The sequence below is a fragment of the Coenobita brevimanus genome, chromosome 92 (assembly GCF_032717465.1).
Source record: "Coenobita brevimanus isolate Jiangsu-jjx chromosome 92, ASM3271746v2, whole genome shotgun sequence".
In the NCBI taxonomy this organism is placed as follows: Eukaryota; Metazoa; Arthropoda; class Malacostraca; order Decapoda; family Coenobitidae; genus Coenobita; species Coenobita brevimanus.
The window spans coordinates 14,037,130-14,054,698 of record NC_137045.1 but is presented as its reverse complement, the minus strand read 5'-3'; the positions used below and the strand labels follow the sequence as shown (position 1 = coordinate 14,054,698).

General features: G+C 47.8%; 1 non-coding gene across 1 annotated transcript; it reads left to right on the top strand.

Moving 5' to 3' along the window:
• Positions 1 to 6,803: 6,803 nt before the first annotated feature.
• On the top strand, positions 6,804 to 6,922 carry LOC145412300 (5S ribosomal RNA). Its single transcript, XR_013899560.1, has one exon. It is a non-coding gene; the product is annotated as a 5S ribosomal RNA (ribosomal RNA).
• The last annotated feature ends 10,647 nt before the right edge of the window (positions 6,923 to 17,569 follow it).

Below are 17,569 nucleotides of genomic sequence, written 5' to 3'. Positions count from 1 at the left end.
GAGAGAGAGAGAGAGAGAGACTAAATATCGGCAGTCTAACCCAGACTTTGCAGTGTTTATCTGTCTAATTTCTCTCTCTCTCTCTCTCTCTCTCTCTCTCTCTCTCTCTCTCTCGCTCGCTCCTCTGCTCCTTCAATCTATCTGAGAATTTGCATTATCTATCTATCACCTTCCTGTTGGTCTGTAAGCATGCCTATCTTTAATTATATACCTATCATTTTCTCTTGGTTTATCTATTTCTCTGTTTCTATCTATCACTGTTAATTTATCGTCTGTTTATCTGTATCTATCTAACTAGGAAATTATCTATGTCTGATTTTTCTTTCTTTCTCTTCAGTTCTGTCTCACTCATCCAACCTTCTATTCATCCATCCATCCGTCCCTTTCTTCCATTTCTTTCCTCCCCTTCTTCCTCACCCCCTTCTTTCAACCACCATTCCCCCTCTCCCCCTCCCCTGTTCATTCTACCCCTCCCTCCCCCCCTCCCTCCATCCATCCATCCATCCATCCATCCATCCATCCATGTATCTTCCCACCATTTCTAGCCTATCCCACTCTCCCTCCTTTCGTCCACTACCCACCCTCCCCTTCTATCCATCCATCCAACTAACCATGTCTATATCCCAACCATTTGTTGCCTTTCCATCTCTCCCTTCCTCCTCCTTCAACCACTACCCTCCTTCCCTCTCCCCTTCCTTGCTCCCTCCCCTTCTCTCCCCCTCCCCTTCCTTCTACCTTCCCGTTTCCTTTCCCCTCCCCTTCCCTCCCCTTCCGCTTTGAGGTGGCACTCCGATAAATAAGGTTGCATCAGGTCAGACATATTTCACCCCCAAGGGACCCGAGTGCGACCCCTCTCATGCCAAACCACTCTTTACGCTGAGGGATTCTGATGGGGGAGAGAGAGAGAGAGAGAGAGAGAGAGAGAGAGAGAGAGGGGAGAGGGGGGAAGCATGTGAGAAATGTTGAAATGATAGGGACTGGGAGAGGGAGGAAGGGATGGAGGGAGAGGAAAAAGGGAGAGAAGGAAAGAGGAGAGTGGAAGGAAGAAAAAGAGATGATAAGGACTGGGAGAGGGAGGAAGGGATGGAGGGAGAGGAAAGAGGGAGAGAGAAGGAAATGGGAGAAAGGAAGAAAAAAAGATGATAGGGACTGAGAGAGGGAGACGAAAGAGGGAAGGAGATGGAGTTGTTATAATATTTAGGTTAACAGGAAGAACCACAGCGGTAATGATGATGATGATGATGATAATGATGATAATACAACAACAACAACAACAACAACAATCCCCTCTCTGAGAGACTACATTCCACTTCGTTACAACCTGTACACGTGTCTGGTAAAGTAAAGGAGAATTATATAAAGGATTTAAAGTTTCAAAAATAGAAAATTGGTCATACGTCGGCCATCGTGTTTTTTTTCAATATTTCGAAAAAGCGGACATCAACCTCCTTTATGGCGCTATAGTCATACAAAATATCAGAAAATTCTAATAAGTTGTTTCTTGGATACATCGTGGGAAGGACGAACGGACGTACGGACTAATGGACGTACGGACAGTTGGGTAATTTTTTGACAGATTATTTATATGAAAGGGATCATAAACTGTCCCCCTTTAACCTTTTCATAATCTGATTTCTTTCCCTAAATTGAGGGAAATCGTCTGGAGGTGGCTAGTTTCAACCCCTCCATGATCGGGGCAGCTCTGTGATTCATCCCAGACGATTTTATTCAGCTGGGAGTGAGTCATAGGGGCCTGAGAGCATTAGGAATAGTTGCTGTTGTGTGTTGGTGTGGGTGGATCTCGCAGCTGCCTCTCTTCCCAGCCAAACGGTGGGTGTGGGTGTCGCAAGGGTGAGTAGATAGTGTGTGTGTGTGTGTGTGTGTGTCAGGGTGATGAGGCAAAGGTGAAGTCAGGGTTATAGAGTGAGAGTTAGATGGATGGATATATAGATAGATATTTAGACATACAGTTGGATGGATGGATGTATAGATAGATGGGTAGACAGATATAGATAGACAAATAGATGAATAGATGCAGATAGATATACAGAGGTAGATATAGATGGATAGATAAAAGATAGATTGTTTGAAAAGGGGGACTTATGTAATACCAGTAAAAGCCTTGATACCCACCACTACTACACCGTCCTTTGTATTACCGAAGTAGCCTCTCACTTGATGATGCGTTAGGCAATAGATAAATTAATTCTCTTCTCCCTTCCACTATCCCCCATCTTTCTCCCCTTTCTCCCCCTTACCCAACTCTCCCCCTTCTCCCCCTATCTTAAAGTATCCCCACCTTTCACTACCTCCCTATCCTCCTTCCCCTCACTGTCGCCCCTGCATACCCCCTTCCCCCTCACTACCTCCCCTTCATAACTACATCCCCTCTCTCTATCCCCTTCCCATAACCACCTCCCCTCACGACAGGCACAATCCCCCTTCTCTCTCCCTCACGACACTCACCAAACCCCCCTCTCTTTGCCCTCTCTTCCATCTCTTTCTCCTCCCCCGGTTTAATGTCAACACCTGGTCGTGGTCTCACCTGGGCAATCCATTTACCTGATGGACTAGAAAGTGGGTTTACACATGTCACCCCTCACCCCTCCTCTCCTCACCCCTTTCCTCCCCTCTGCCACCGCCCTGGCTCCCACCTTTCCCCTCTCCTGGCCCCCACCCCTCCCCTCACTCACCCTCACCTTTCTTACTAACTTCCCCCCCTCATATCTCTTATTCCCCTCCCTTCCCTGCACCCCTCCTGGCCTCCATTCCCTTTCGTCCTCACCCCTCTTACCTACACCTCACCACCTCTTTGCTCTCCCCTCCCCATCACCTCACCGTTATTTCCTCGCTGCATTTCCCTCCGCCCCTCTTCGGTCTCTTATCTCGTCTTTCACCACCTCTCCCCACCTCATCTCCCCCTCCTCACCCCCATCCCTCCCCGCCTTATCCCTACATTTCTCCTTCCCACCCCCACCTCCCCCCATCTCTCCCCTCCTCACCCATCACCTTCTCCCTCATTTCCCCTTTCTTCTTCATCATTCCCTTCCCCCCCACACCTTTCATTAACCTTGTTCCAACCTGTGCAATCAAGCTCCCCCTCCCCTCCCCTCCCCTCCCTTCCCTTCCCTTCCCTTCCCTTCCCTTCTTCTCCCCTCCCCTTCTTCTCCCCTCCCCTTCTTCTCCCCTCCCCTTCTCCCCTCCCCTCCCCTCCCCTCCTCTTCTTCTTCTCCCCTCCCCTTCTTCTCCCCTCCCCTTCTTCTCCCCTTCCCTCCTTCTCCCCTCCCCTTCTTCTCCCTTCCACCTTCCCCCCTCCTCCACAATCCACCCCTCACCCTCTTTGTATCCTGTACCCCCTCCCTCAATTTCACCCCCACTTTTCTTGATGGGTATGGTAGGGGGAGGTGTTTGTTTTTAGAGTCTTACACACACACACACACACACACACACACACACACACACACACACACACACACACACACACACACACACACACATCGCTCGCTGGTGCAGTGGTAACGCTTTCGCTTGCCAACTGGTGGACGGGAGTTCGCGCCTCGCTCAGGTTGCGAAAAGTTTCACTGACGAAGTGGGTGGTTACTGTCCCCCTCGAGCAAGGGGACGGGTGTGTGCGTGTGTGAAGGTCACAGCCTTGCCCTTAGATCGGACTATATGAGCTCTCAGCTCCCTTCCGGGAGGGTAAAAAGCTGACGATCACGACCATCAAGTGATCTTGACCGACCCGGTGAATTACACACACACACACACACACACACACACACACACACACACACACACACACACACACACACACTCTTCATACCCTAGTTAGCCACACTGTTACATAAATCCCAACCAAGACCTCCCAATATATGTTTTATTTAGAAAGGATAAATATATAAGGGATGAAAGTACAGATATATGCGTAGGAATATAATATGTAGTTGTCATATATTGATTAGGTTGGTATTTTTTTTTCTACAATGGGTGACTGACTGTGTGATTGTCTGACTTTCTGTTACCATTTGTCTGTCTGTGTCTGTCTTCTGTCTGTCTGTCTCTGTATTCTGTTATTTCTTTGTCTCAGTCTGTGAGTGTGTGTGTGTGTGTGTGTGTGTGTGTGTGTGTCTCTCTCTCTCTCTCTCTCTCTCTCTCTCTCTCTCTCTCTCTCTCTCTCTCTCCTGCTACTTGGCCTCTCTTCCTAATTGCTCGCATTAGAGGACACTTGCTAACATAAGGGTGCGAGGGAGGGAGGGGAGGGGAGGGGAAAGGAGGGGAGGGGAGGGGAGGGGAATATGGGGGTTGGGGGAGACGAGCAGCGAGGGGAAAAAGTTAGCTCCCCTCACTATGACCCCTTGTTTAGTTTTTCCCCCTATACTCTGTTCACTTTGACTTGGCGTAAATTTGCCACCCCTCCATCCAAAATGCTGAGCTAGGAGTTTAGGTCTAGGGTTTGGTGCTAGTCACGAAGAAGTGCTTGGTGTCACGGGAAAGTAGTTGCTGGAGAGAGAGAGAGAGAGAGAGAGAGAGAGAGAGAGAGAGAGAGAGAGAGAGAGGGGGGACTTGGGCCTGAAGAAACACTCACCCAATTGTGTCGCTAAGTAAGGAGGATGAGAAGGGGAGCGGGGGTGAGGAAGGGAGGGAAGTGAGGGGAGGAAGGAGGAGGCGACCGAGGCTGAAGAATAAAGCCTATATTCTTATCTGGTAAGGAGGCTTCCAATCACCTCTTCCTTAGCGATTTATTTTTGGATATGGCTGGTAAATAATCCTTTTGTTTTTTATGCAGAATTTGGCGATGTTTGAAGGACTTATATACCAAAGAATAATACAGTAAGGTGTAAGAAACAAAATAAATTGCTTAGACGAGGGGGTTAAGGAGCTTCCGAGAGAGAGAGAGAGAGAGAGAGAGAGAGAGAGACACGTGTAGGCCTTTGTTTATTTTTTGCACAATATTCTATTATTTCTTTCAGTGGATTTTTTTTTTTTCTGGCTTATTAGATATTCCTCATATAGCAGGCGATTTTTAGTCAGGGAAACACAGAACAGATTTACTAACACTATAACCAGACGATTTTACGTAGAGAGAAAGGAGAAGGGGGAAGGAAGGGAGGGTGAGGGGAAGGAAAGGGAGAGTTGGAGAAAGCTGAAGGGAGGGGAGGGGAGGGAGGGGGAGGGGAAAGAGGCGAAGGGAGGGGGTAGAAAGGAGGAGGTGGGGAAGGAGAAGGAAGTGATAAAGAGGGGAGGGGAAAGGAAGGAGGGGGATGGGAAAGGGGGAAAGGGAGGGGTAGAAAGGAGGAGTGGGGAAGAAGAAGGTGATAAAGAGGGGAGAGGAAGGAGGGAGGGGGAGAGAAAAAGGGGAGAGGGAGGAAGGGGTAGAAAGGAGGAGATAGGGAGGGAGGAGGTGATATGGGGGACACTTTCATTTGTTTATTGTCCCCACCATTATCCCATCCAAGGATTTTAAATGGAGACGCACGGGGAAGGAATAGCAATGTGTGTGTGTGTGTGTGTGTGTGTGTGTGTGTGAGAGAGAGAGAGAGAGAGAGAGAGAGAGAGAGAGAGAGAGAAACAGGGTGACGAAGAGAAGAGGGTGATAAGGAGAGGGGAAGGAAAGTGAGGAGGATAGATGGGAAGCGATAAATGAGGAGGAAGAGGAACAGGGAGAGGAAAGAGGAGAAGATGAGAGAGACTGAGGAGGCTTTAAGTGAGAGAGAGGGAGAGGGTGACGAGGAGAAGAGGGTGTTAGGTAGGGTGAGAGAGAGAGGTGAAGGAAAGCAAGATGGAGGAAGGGATGGAGATAGGAGAAGAGAGAGTGGGGGAAAGGAGGAAGAGGAGAAGGAGAAGGAAAAGAGGCAGAAAAATTTGGAGAAGGGAGGAAACGAGGAGGAGAAGGAAAGGTTTTAGGAAAGATTGTAGGAAAGGAGAAAAGAAAGGAAACAGGGGACTGGAGAGAAAGAAAGAGGGAGGGAGAGAGAGAGAGAGAGAGAGAGAGGGCAGGTAGGGAAAAAAAAAACAAGTGCTTTTATCAGCGACAAAAATGGACTGTTGTACATAAGCATGAATCGCAATAACTATGTTCCACCACCACCACCACCACCACCACCACCACCACCACCACCACCACCACCACCACCATCATCATCATCATCATCATCATCATCATCAGTAAACACAAGAAAATATAGGTGTAGAATCTGTCATCAGTGTCCATTGAAATAAAACTATAATTATAATATTGTACATAATTCTTTAACATGTGTACCATGAGAATTGAACAACTACAAAGTAAAGTACATTTTAAGATAGCTATCATTCTATCTATCTGTTAATACTTGTATGTATTTGTCAGTCTACCATTTTATCTATCCACCTACATACCTATCGACCTATCTATCTATCCTCATTCACCACTCAAAATATCCAAACTCTAAATTCCACATTTACCTCCATTGAAAATTTACCTACCCCCCCTCCCGCCCCCCAAAAGAAAATGGCGTCCTGTAACTAACCCCGTAAAGCGCGGACAAAATCTTCCCCCAGAGACACTGCGGAGTTTTGAAGGCATGGGTGATGACGAGAGAGAGAGAGAGAGAGAGAGAGAGAGAGAGAGAGAGAGAGACTAGCGTAAAATTAGGAGCTTCTTTGCGTGGTGGGGAAGGAGGAGGAGGAGGAGGAGGAAGAAAAAAAGGAAGAGGAAGACTAGAAGGAGGAAAAAGAGGAAGAGGAAGACCAGGAGGAGTAGGAAGAGGAAGTTTATTTAGGAGTATCATTATCATCACTATTATTATTATTATTATTATTATTATAACGGCCATACCACGTTGAGTACACCGCTTCCCGTCCGATCAGCGAAGTTAAGCAACGTTGGGTCTGGTTAGTACTTGGATGGGTGACCGCCTGGGAACACCAGATGCTGTTGGCATCCCTACGTGTCAAGTGGGGTTGGTGGAGGATTAGTGCCCCTCCCTGTAAAACAATTAACTCTAAGCGCTTGGCCACCCCGTCTGGGATACATGGCGTCTGGCAATGAATGAATGAAAATTATTACTATCATGAGCACCGTTGTTATCATCACTGTCATCATCATCATCCTCATCCTCATCTTCGTAAATATTATCAGTATTAAATGAAATGGATGAGATCTGCAGTGGCAAGGCTTCCTAAAACCTCTTCCTTAGCGACTTATTTTTCCATAACTATATAATGCTTTAATATCGACAGGGTTGGCATTAGTGTCATACAAGAGGGTAGTGAAATGTAATATGCAGGCTAAATCGTTAAAGATAATGTGCTGGGAAGTCTCATTAAGTATTTCGAATGTATACTGGCCCTAGAAACAGGAAAAGGAAAACACACACACACACACACACACACACACACACACACACACACACACACACACACAGCTTAGATCTCATTAGTGGAACCACAACCTTGTCATTAATGTTTCAGACCCCTTTCCTTATTCTCTCTCTCTCTCTCTCTCTCTCTCTCTCTCTCTCTCTCTCTCTCTCTCTCTCTCCCACAGCTTTCTTTTCTCCCTCAGTTCCCCCTTTTTTTCCTCTCCTTCCTCCCCCTCCTCTCTTTCCTCTTCCTCTCCACTCTTCTTCCTCTAACTCCTTAGGTTCCTTCTTTCTCAGTCCCTCCTTCCTCCCTCCACCTCCTCTCTCCTCCTCCTCCTCTCTCTTCCTCTCCCCAATCCCCTTCTTTCTCCCAACCAACCCACCCGTCCATCCTTCCTCCTCCTCGTCCCCCTCCCCCTCCTCGTCCCCCTCTCCCTCCTCGTCCCTCTCCCTCCCTCCTCTCCTTCCCTTTTCACCCTTCCTTCCCGTCGCCTCCCTCTCCTTCCCCCTTCCCCTCTTCCCTCTTCCCCCCTCCCCTTCCCCTCCCCCCTCCATGCCCCCGTGTCAAAGCATTACACGGTTGGCTTCCCCCCCTGTCATTCTCCCATTGTATCAACCCATCCTCTCATTGCCCCCCCCCCCCGTCTCTCTCTCTCTCTCTCTCTCTCTCTCTCTCTCTCTCTCTCTCATTTGCTATTCACAAAAACGTCGATGAGGAGCAGGAAATAAATCTATCTCCCTTAAAAACGAAACATCTATTCATTTTTTTATCTATCTTTTTATCTATTTATTTATTTTTTTGCCAATGGATGGAAACAGAGGCTAAAAAGTCGCAGAAAAAAAAATGTAATTGTCTCTTCCACAAAATAAAACACGGAACAAAGAGAATCAAAATCCGTCGAGGTGGGGGTGACTGGCCGTGCTAAGTTTGGTTGGAGGTTGTAGGCAGGGAGAAAGTAGATAGATGGATGGATGGATAGGTAGATAGATAGACAGACAGATATGAATAGGTAGGTAGATTGAGAGTGAGAGAGAGAGAGAGAGAGAGGCCACGAGAACATCTCTGAAGAACAAGTGACAGAAAGAACTCAAAATAAAAGTCGTTTGAGCATAAAGAAGCTGCAGGGAAGGAAAAGATCACGCGAGAAGAGTAACAACATTAGCAGAAGGAAAGAAAATAGAGGGAAAAAATACAACTCTGCTACTGAGGAATCTTCTTAAGGGATGATACTGTGGTGTGTGTGTGTGTGTGTGTGTGTGTGTGTGTGTGTGTGTGTGTGTGTGTGTGTGTGTGTGTTTCACCTTCTCTCTCTCTCTCTCTCTCTCTCTCTCTCTCTCTCTCTCTCTCGTTCCTATCCATTTTTTTCGTTCACCATCCATTCAATCTACCCTCTATAAATATCTCCTTCCCCTCCTGTGTGTGTGTGTGTGTGTGTGTGTGTGTGTGTGTGTGTGTGTGTGTGTGTGTGTGTGTGTACGTCTTCCCAGCCGCATAACTTCACCATCCACAGATAAATAATTCTATCTTGTGGGATCTGGAAAAGCCCCTTCCCTTCCTCCCAGCATGCCTCCCTCTCATCCCCCTCTCCCTTCCCCCCCTTCTCTTTCTCCTTCCTCTTTCCCCTCTTTTTCCCTCTTCCTCTACAAGACTCATTTTCATTCCTCTTGGTTCCTCTTTTCTCTGTCCGTTTTCGTTTCTCTCTTTCTTATTTCCTTTTCCTCTTTTCTTTATTTTTCGATCTCTCTCTCTCTCTCTCTCTCTCTCTCTCTCTCTCTCTCTCTCTCTCTCTCTCTCTCCAACGTCCTCTAGTAGCCCCCTCTATCCCCTTTTATCTCCCCTTATCTCCCTTTCTCTCATTCCCTCCCCTTCCCCATTCTAAGTTCCCTCTTCCTCCGCTATCCCTTTCTTCTTCCTCTCTTTGTTCCCTTCATCCTCTTCGTTTTCCGGCTTGCCCCTCTTTCCCCGCTCCAAGAGGCCTTCTTTCCCTGTAAAGCTTTCTCTTTCCTCTTTGTCTCTTTCTTTTCCTCCTCTCTGTCATCTTTTCTCCTCGTCCCCTCCTCTCTTTGTCCTTTTCTTTCTCGTCCTTTCTCTATCCCCTTTCCCCTCCTTCTCCTCTCTCTGTCCTCTTTCCTCCCTTCCTCTGTGTGTCCCCTTTCCTCTCCGTCCCCTCTCTGTCCCCTTTCCTCTCCTCCTCTCTATATGTCCTTTTCCCTTCCATCTCTCTTTGTCCTTTTTCCTCCCCTCCTCTCTCTGTCCCCTTTCCTCTCCTTCTCTCTCTCTCCCCTCTCCTCCCCTCCTCTCTCTGTCCCCTTTCTTCTCCGTCCTCTCCGTCCCCTATCCTTTCCGTCCCCTCACGACCCCCTACATCATCCCCTCCTTTTCTACTTCCAGTCCCTTCCTATCACAATTGCCCCTCCATACCAGTACGCCTATCTGTGCTCTCCCTCCATTTCCATCCCTCAACAATCTTCCTTCCTTCTTCCCCACCTCGACCTCCCTGCCAGAACACCCCCTCCTTTCTGTTCCTCCCCCCATCTCTGTCCCTCCCCCGTCTCTGTCTCTTCCCCCCGTTGTTCCCCATACGTCACATCCCCTTTATCAACCTCCCCCCCAGTATTCCCTCTACTCTCCGTATCAGTCCCTCCCTTCCTCGTCCCTTTCTCTTCCCCCTCCCCCCTCTGTCTCTTCCCCCTCTCCCCTCTGTCTCTTCCCCCCCCAAACCCCCCCACCCAATCGTAAGCCAGAGTCCAGAGTGATCACATAATTCTTAGAGTGAAAAATTCTCCCACTCGGATTGGGCTCAGTTGGGATCACTACTCCCTACGCCGCCTGACTCTCGCTCCCAATTAATTTTGAGGTTCATGGGGTTCTTGGAGGGGTTCGGAGGGGCTTAGCGGGTGTTCTGGATGGAGGTGGGTTCTGTCTGGGTCTGGAGGAGGGGTTCAGAGGAGGCTGGACTTGGAAAGAGGTTCATGATGGGTTTGGAGTTTTATTTTTGTGTGGGTTCTCGAGAGGTTTAATGAGGTTGTTGAAAGGAGTTGTGGGTGGATTTGGAGAGGTTTAAGGGGTTCTGGATGAAGGGGGGTTGGTTTGGAGGGGCTTCATGGGGTCTTTGGAGGGGTTCAGGATGGATTTGGAGAGGTTTAGAATGGGGATGGATGGGGTTTTTGAATGGGGTGCGAAGGAAGGGCTTGGAGGGGGTTCTGAATCGGATCGGAGGAGGGGTTTAGGATGGTGAGAGGGGTTCTTGATGGGTGGGGTGAGGAGTAGAATGGGTGGGGTGGGGGGTAGAATGGGTGGGGTGGGGGGTAGAATTGGTGGGGTGGGGGGTAGAATGGGTGGGGTGGGGAGTAGAATGGGTGGGGGGAGTAGAATGGGTGGGGTGGGAAGTAGAATGGGTGGGGTGGGGAGTAGGATGGGTGGGGGGAATAGAATGGGTGGGGTGGGGAGTAGAATGGGTGGGGTGGGGAGTAGAATGGGCGGGATGGGGAGTAGAATAGGTGAGGTGGGGAGTAGAATGGGTGGAGGAATAGATTGGGTGGGGGTAGGAGAATGGGTGGGGTGGGGGGTAGAATGGGTGGGGTGGGGAGTAGAATGGGTGGGGTGGGGAGTAGTGAGTGGGGTGGGGGTAGAATGGGTGGAGTGGGGAGTAGAGTGGGTGGGGTGGGGAGTAGAATGGGTGGGGGGGAGGGGCTGGACGAAACAAACAACCCATTCGGCCGTGAAATCGCTGTGGTGGAGAAGGGGAGTGGGGAGAGGAAGGGAGAAGAGAAGAGGAGAAGGAGAGGAGGATAGATGAGGGAAGAGAATGAGGTGGAGGAGGGAGAATGAGGGGAGAAGAGAGGGAAGAGACGGAGAGGAGAGATGAGGGAAGAGGAAGAGATACAAGAGGAAAGGAAGAAGATGGATGAGTGGAGGGGAGAGGAGAAGTAGGAGTGAGAGGAGATGGCTAGGTGAGATGAGGGAAGAGGAGGAGATGAAAGAGGAGAGGAGGAGGAGAGATGAGAGGAGAGGAAAGGGGGAGGAGGAGGAGGAGAGGGAAGAGCTGGGTAGGAAGAGTGGTAAGGGAAGAGGAGGAGATGGAAGAGGAGGGATGAGGGGAGAAGAGGGGGGGGGGATGAGGATAGTAATTAAGAAATGAAGAAAGGAGATAAGACGAGGAGGGAGGGATGCGTAGGAAAGGGGTTGGGTGATTGAGGAGTGGAGAGGGGAGAGGGGAGATGAAGAAGTGGGAAGTGAGGGAGTAATGAGAAGGGAAATGATATGATGAGGGAGGATGGGGAGGAAGAAGAGAGAAGAGGGCGAAGAAAGGGAGATAAGAAGGAGAGAAGGGAGGAGGATAGGGAGGAGGAGGAGAGGAGGGCGAAGGAGAGGAGAATGAATGAAAAGGAGAGCAGATGTTTAGAGGATGAGGAAGGGGAGGGGTTGGGGAGGAGTGGAAGGAGGAAGCAGCGGGGAAAAAGTCGATTAGTAAGACTGAAATGAGAGAGAGAGAGAGAGAGAGAGAGAGAGAGAGAGAGAACAAATAAGCAGAAAATCAGACAATGAAGGAGGAAGAGAAAGTACAATATGTTAAAGAATAAGGAAGAAATTAAGAATAAAGATGTTTAGCTAAGAATAGAGGACAAAGTTAGAGAAAGAGAGAGAAAGTAAAGTCTAATTACAAAGAGGAAAAAAGAAAAGGAGTGTTTTATGGCCAAAGAACCCCCCAAAAGCAGCTGTGAAAAGATGAGGGAAATAGAGAAGTTACCCTGAAGAAACTACTTGGAAAAAAAATGGTAAGAAAAGTCATTGTGTGTGTGTGTGTGTGTGTGTGTGTGTGTGTGTGTGTGTGTGTGTGAGAGAGAGAGAGAGAGAGAGAGAGAGAGAGAGAGAGAGAAAGATTGTGATGTCAGCCTCGAGAGGGAGACTTCAGGACGTCCATCAGAGGAGGAAGTAAAAAGAGGTAGGGTAGCAGCTGTTGTCGGAGAGAGAGAGAGACAGAGAGAGAGAGAGAGAGAGAGAGAGAGCTCTGTCTGTCCCTCTGTCCCTCTCTCCCTCCCATCCCCCCACCTCAACACACCTACAAATATATATACATCACCCTTCCTTCCTGCGTCACCCGGGCCCGGACCTCCGATATGTTATCTCCATGACGGCCACTTACAGGGACCTCGTCTGTCCTGGGATGTGAAGAAGTGGGGAAGGTGGGGGTGGCTGATAAGGGGAGGAAGAGGAGTGGGGGGGGGTTCCTTCCTGACTATTTTTTTTCATGTCTTCTCCTACCCCATACACGAGAAAAAAATTCTCTCTCTCTCTCTCTCTCTCTCTGTCTCCACGCAAACACTGCCCACAGGAGACACAACAGCACTCGATCCCATTCAGAGCTTGTATAAAGGTTTCGATATCCTGCCTTTATGATCGGCCTCTCCTTGTGCCCCACTCAGTTCTAATGGGGGGAGGAGAGGGGGATGCGTGGGAGGGGGTGGATGAGAGGGTGGGGGAATGGGAGGGGGTTTGTGGGGGAAAGGCGATACATTATCAGAGGAGGAAAAATGAAAAGAGAAAAGGAAGATAAGAAGAGAAGGAATTGGAAGATAGAAGGGAAGAGGAGGATTAGTATTAGGATTAGGAGGAGGAGGAGGAGGAAGAGGAGAGTAGTAGTAGTAGTAGCAGCAGTAGTAGCAGTAGTAGTAGTAGTAGTAGCAGGAACAGAAGGAAGAGGGAAGAGGGAGGCTTTGTTCTTCGTCCTGAGAGCTTTTTTTTTTTTTTTTTAATTGGGAGGTGATGGAAGAGGAGGATGAACGCAGATGATGGGGAGAAATGGAGGGAAAAAGGAAATGAGGCGAGAGAGAGAGAGAGAGAGAGAGAGAGAGAGAGAGAGAGAGAGAGAGAGGAAGAGGAAGAATAATAGAAATTGAGGAGAGAGAGAGAAATGAAAGGAGACGAAGAAAGACAAAGGGAAAGAAAGAAGAGGAAAAGATAAGAATATGAAGAAAAGGAACATAAGAGAGTACGTCTATAGGATAACTACAAAGACCATTTAACCCTCACTAGGCAGCTGCTGTTCAATATTATGACTAGTACGATAATAAGACAAGGCTAGCAATGATGAAGGCTGTCTCAAACCCCTGACTAGAATTCCTCGATCATTTTTATAGTTAGATATGTTGATAACTAGAAAGGCTAATCTGCCAGTAGTTTTTATGCATTTAGGGCTTCTGTCTACTTATGAGAGATAGATGGAGATAGAAAGACAGACAGACAGACAGAGGGAATGAATAACGTGAAAACTAAACAAACACACACACACACACACACACACACACACACACACACACACACACACACACACACACACACACACACACACACACACACACACACACACACACACACACACACGAGAGAGAGAGAGAGAGAGAGAACGGAAGAGGAGAGGGGGATAAAAAATAAACACACACAAAAAAAGAGAAAAATAGAGAGAGAGAGAAAGTGAAATGAACTGGGGAATAGCGACGGAAGGGAGGAAGGATCGATAAAAGAAAAGGGAGATTAAGGAGACGGATGAGAGAGAGAGAGAGGGAGAGAGAGAGAGAGAGAGAGAGAGAGAGCTGACCGACGGACGGGGGAAAAAAAAAAAAAGAAATACCACGAAAGGACGGAAGGAAAGACGACGGAAGGATGGATGGAAAGAAAGGAAGGAGGGAAGGAACGAAGATAGAAAAGAGGGAAGAAAGAAAGGAAGGAAGGGGAGAGGTAGGGAGGGAAGGATGAATGAATGAATGAATGAATGAGGAGGGTTGTAGTTGTAGTGTTAGTTGGCCTCGTACCTGACCTCTCACGATCACACCCCCCTAGGCAGGCAGACAGACAGGCAGGCAAATAGGCAGGCAGGGAGGTAGGTAGGCGGGAAGATAGGTAGGCAGACAGGTAGGCAGACAGCGAGGTAGACTCAATATAGACAGGTAGTGAATAGATAACTGAGTAGGAGGTTCGGTAGGTAAGTAGGTAGGTTGGTAGATTGGCAGGTAAGCAGAGAGCCAAGCAGGTAATAGGTGTGAAGATAGAGAGGCAGGAGGTAAGTAGGTAGGGAAACTCTCTAATGGTAGTCAGTCAGTCTTACTCCCACCTCTGCACAGTTAGGCAGACACGCAGACAGACAGATACAGACAGACAGACAGACAGATAAACATAATCAAAGAGCGCTCATACATTTCATAATAACCTAGACCACACACACACACACACACACACACACACACACACACACACACACACACACACACACACACACACACACACACACACACACACACACACACACACACACACACACACACACACACACATTCATGACATTTCTGGCCCAGTGCATACATTTGTGTTTTATTGTTTGTGTTGTGCATGACATTTGCATAAATTGTGACGGGCGTGCTGGCGACTGGACGAAGGTATATTGGTTTTGTGTTAGTTACCCCCTCTGCCTACTCTCTCTCTCTCTCTCTCTCTCTCACACACACACACACACACACACACACACACACACACACACACACACACACACACACACACACACACACACTCACCTCCATTCCTCTCTCTTTCCCCACCTATTCCTTCCTTTCCCTCTCACCTCTGTAAGCTTCCTTCTCTCCATCCTCTTCTCAACTCTGTCCCCTCCCCTCCCCTCCCCTCCTCCTACCTTCCTTCCCTTGTCTCTCCGTCTCATCTCCCTCTCGTCTCAGTCAGTCCTCCTTCCCTCTCGCTTCTTGTCTCCTTTCCTTCCCTACTCCTCAACTTTCTTGTCCACTTACCTTCCCTTTCACCTCCCTCCTCTTTTTCACCCCTCTCTCACTCCCTCACTCCCTCCTTCCCTCTCCGTTTCTTCCTCCCTCCCTTCTCTTTCCCTTCTCTCTCCCTCCCCTCCTCCCTCCCTTGTCCCTCCTTCCCTCTTCCTTCCTTCTTCCCATCTTCCTCTTCCCCTCCTTTCCTCTTTCCTTCTCCTTCTCTCCTCTCCTTCCTTACTCCTTCCCCCTCTCCTTCCTTCTTTCTCTCCTCCGTCCTTCTTCCCGCTTTCTCTCAACTCCATTTCTCTTTCCCTCCTTTCCTCCCTCACCCTCCCTCCCTCCCTTCATCTCTCCACCTATCTGTCCCTCCCTTTCCCTTCCTTCTCCTCTCCTCTCCTCTCCCCCCTCCCTCCCTCCCTCTCAGTAATTCCGGTCCATTAGCCTCGTCATGTTTTTCTCTTCATAAAGAACACGTCCGGATCCCCCTCACCCCCATTTCCTGCTCTCTCTCTCTCTCTCTCTCTCTCTCTCTCTCTCTCAAAAATAGTAATAATGATAGTAGTTTTTGTAGTGATAGCAGCAGCAGTAGCATTAGTAGTAGTAGTAGTAGTAGTAGTAGCGGCAGTAATAATAATAATGATAATAATAATAATAATAATAATAATAATAATAATAATAATAATGATAATACCAAGCTTACTCACCCATACCCATCCACTTCACTAACATTCATTTTTCACTCGTATTTGTATCTGTCTATCTGTCTATTTTCCTATCACTCAGTCTGTCTATCTGTTTATCTGCTTGTCTGTCCTACTTATCTGTCTATCAATCTGTCTGTCTGTATACATGTCTGTCTATCCTATCTCTGTCTATCTGTCTATTTATCTATCTATCTCATTTCCCTTGATTCTCATTTCCTTCTTTCCCCTCTCATCATTTCTATTTTCTCTTTCCTTCTCTTTTCCTATTCCATTCCTCCTTTTCCTTTTTTGCCTGTCTCATTTTTAACTGCTTTCCTCTTTCCTCCTTTCCTCCTCTTCCTTTGGTTCCCTTTCCTCTGATTGATTGATTGAGAGAGAGAGAGAGAGAGAGAGAGAGAGAGAGAGAGAGAGAGGGAGGGAAGGAGGGAGGGATCCAGAGAGTTAGTTGGCCTTGTCTCTGATCCTGCACGGTCACACCTCCTTAGGCAGCGAGGACAGGCAGGCAGGCAGGCTGGCAGGGAAGCAACAGGTAGGCAAGAAGGAAGGCAAGGGAAGTAACAGGCAGGCAGGCAGACCGGGGAAGTAGCAGATAGGCAGGTTGGCAGACAGGCAGGAAAGTATGCAAAGAGGTAACAGGAAGGTAGGTGGGTGGGTGGGGAGGCAAGAGACAGAGAAGAGACGGAAAGGTTGGTAGATAAGGAAGAGACAGGTAGAATAGGTAGGTAGGTAAGTAGGTAGTAGGTTGGTAGGTAGGTATTTAGACAAAGTAGAAATATAGGGGGTAAAATCGTTGATAGGACTGAGAGTAGTCAGGGAAATAGGTAGGTATGTAGAGAAAGGTAATAGGTATGCAAAAATGTAGGTAGGTAGTGCATAGGTAAGGACGAAGGTAGGAAGTTTGTAGGTAGCAGGGATGTAGACAGAATATGTATATGTTTATGTATGTAGGTGTATGTATGTATGTTAGGTATTGGCTATGTTAGTTGATGAAGGATGAGGCTGACAAGATAAGGATGAGGTTGAGAAGTGGAGGGAGAGATAGTAAGGTGGAGGAGGAGGTAGGGAGGTGGAGGAGGAGGTTGAGGATGAGTTTAAGAGGTGAAGGATGAGGCTTTGTGTGTGTGTGTGTGTGTGTGTGTGTGTGTGTGTGTGTGTGTGTGATGTATTTGAGTGTGCACTTCATGTACGTATATGTGTGTGTGTGTTAATGTATAGTTATCTCTTATCATCATTATGGGAAAGCAACACCTGTCGACATCACTTATACAGAGAGAGAGAGAGAGAGAGTAGCTATTCTCGTGAGCTAGATAAGTCAATTGGATAACAAGTAGATAGGTAGATAGATAGATACTGTACACGTAAAGGGTATAGATGGATAGATAGACATCCTGTAGATATAAGGAGATATAGACAAGACAGATAGATAGATAGGCAGATGGATAATTTTATAGCTGAATCAAAATTTGTTACCCATTATCAATTTGTCAGGTGGGAGACTTCGCAACGCATGTCTCTCGGTGATTTTTTTTTTTTTTTTATAATTACCCCATGAAATATTGTCCCATATGTTATCTTATGATTATCTCTTATCCCCAGGGTTTTCATTAGTAACAGAGAAGAGGAAGATAAAGTGCCATAAGCAGAATAAATCGCTGAGGAAGTTGTGTGACGAAACCTCAAGGGACGAAGGGAACGTGGCCCTTATATAATGCGAGGAGCACTTGGAACACACTCAGTCACCTTCCAGACACC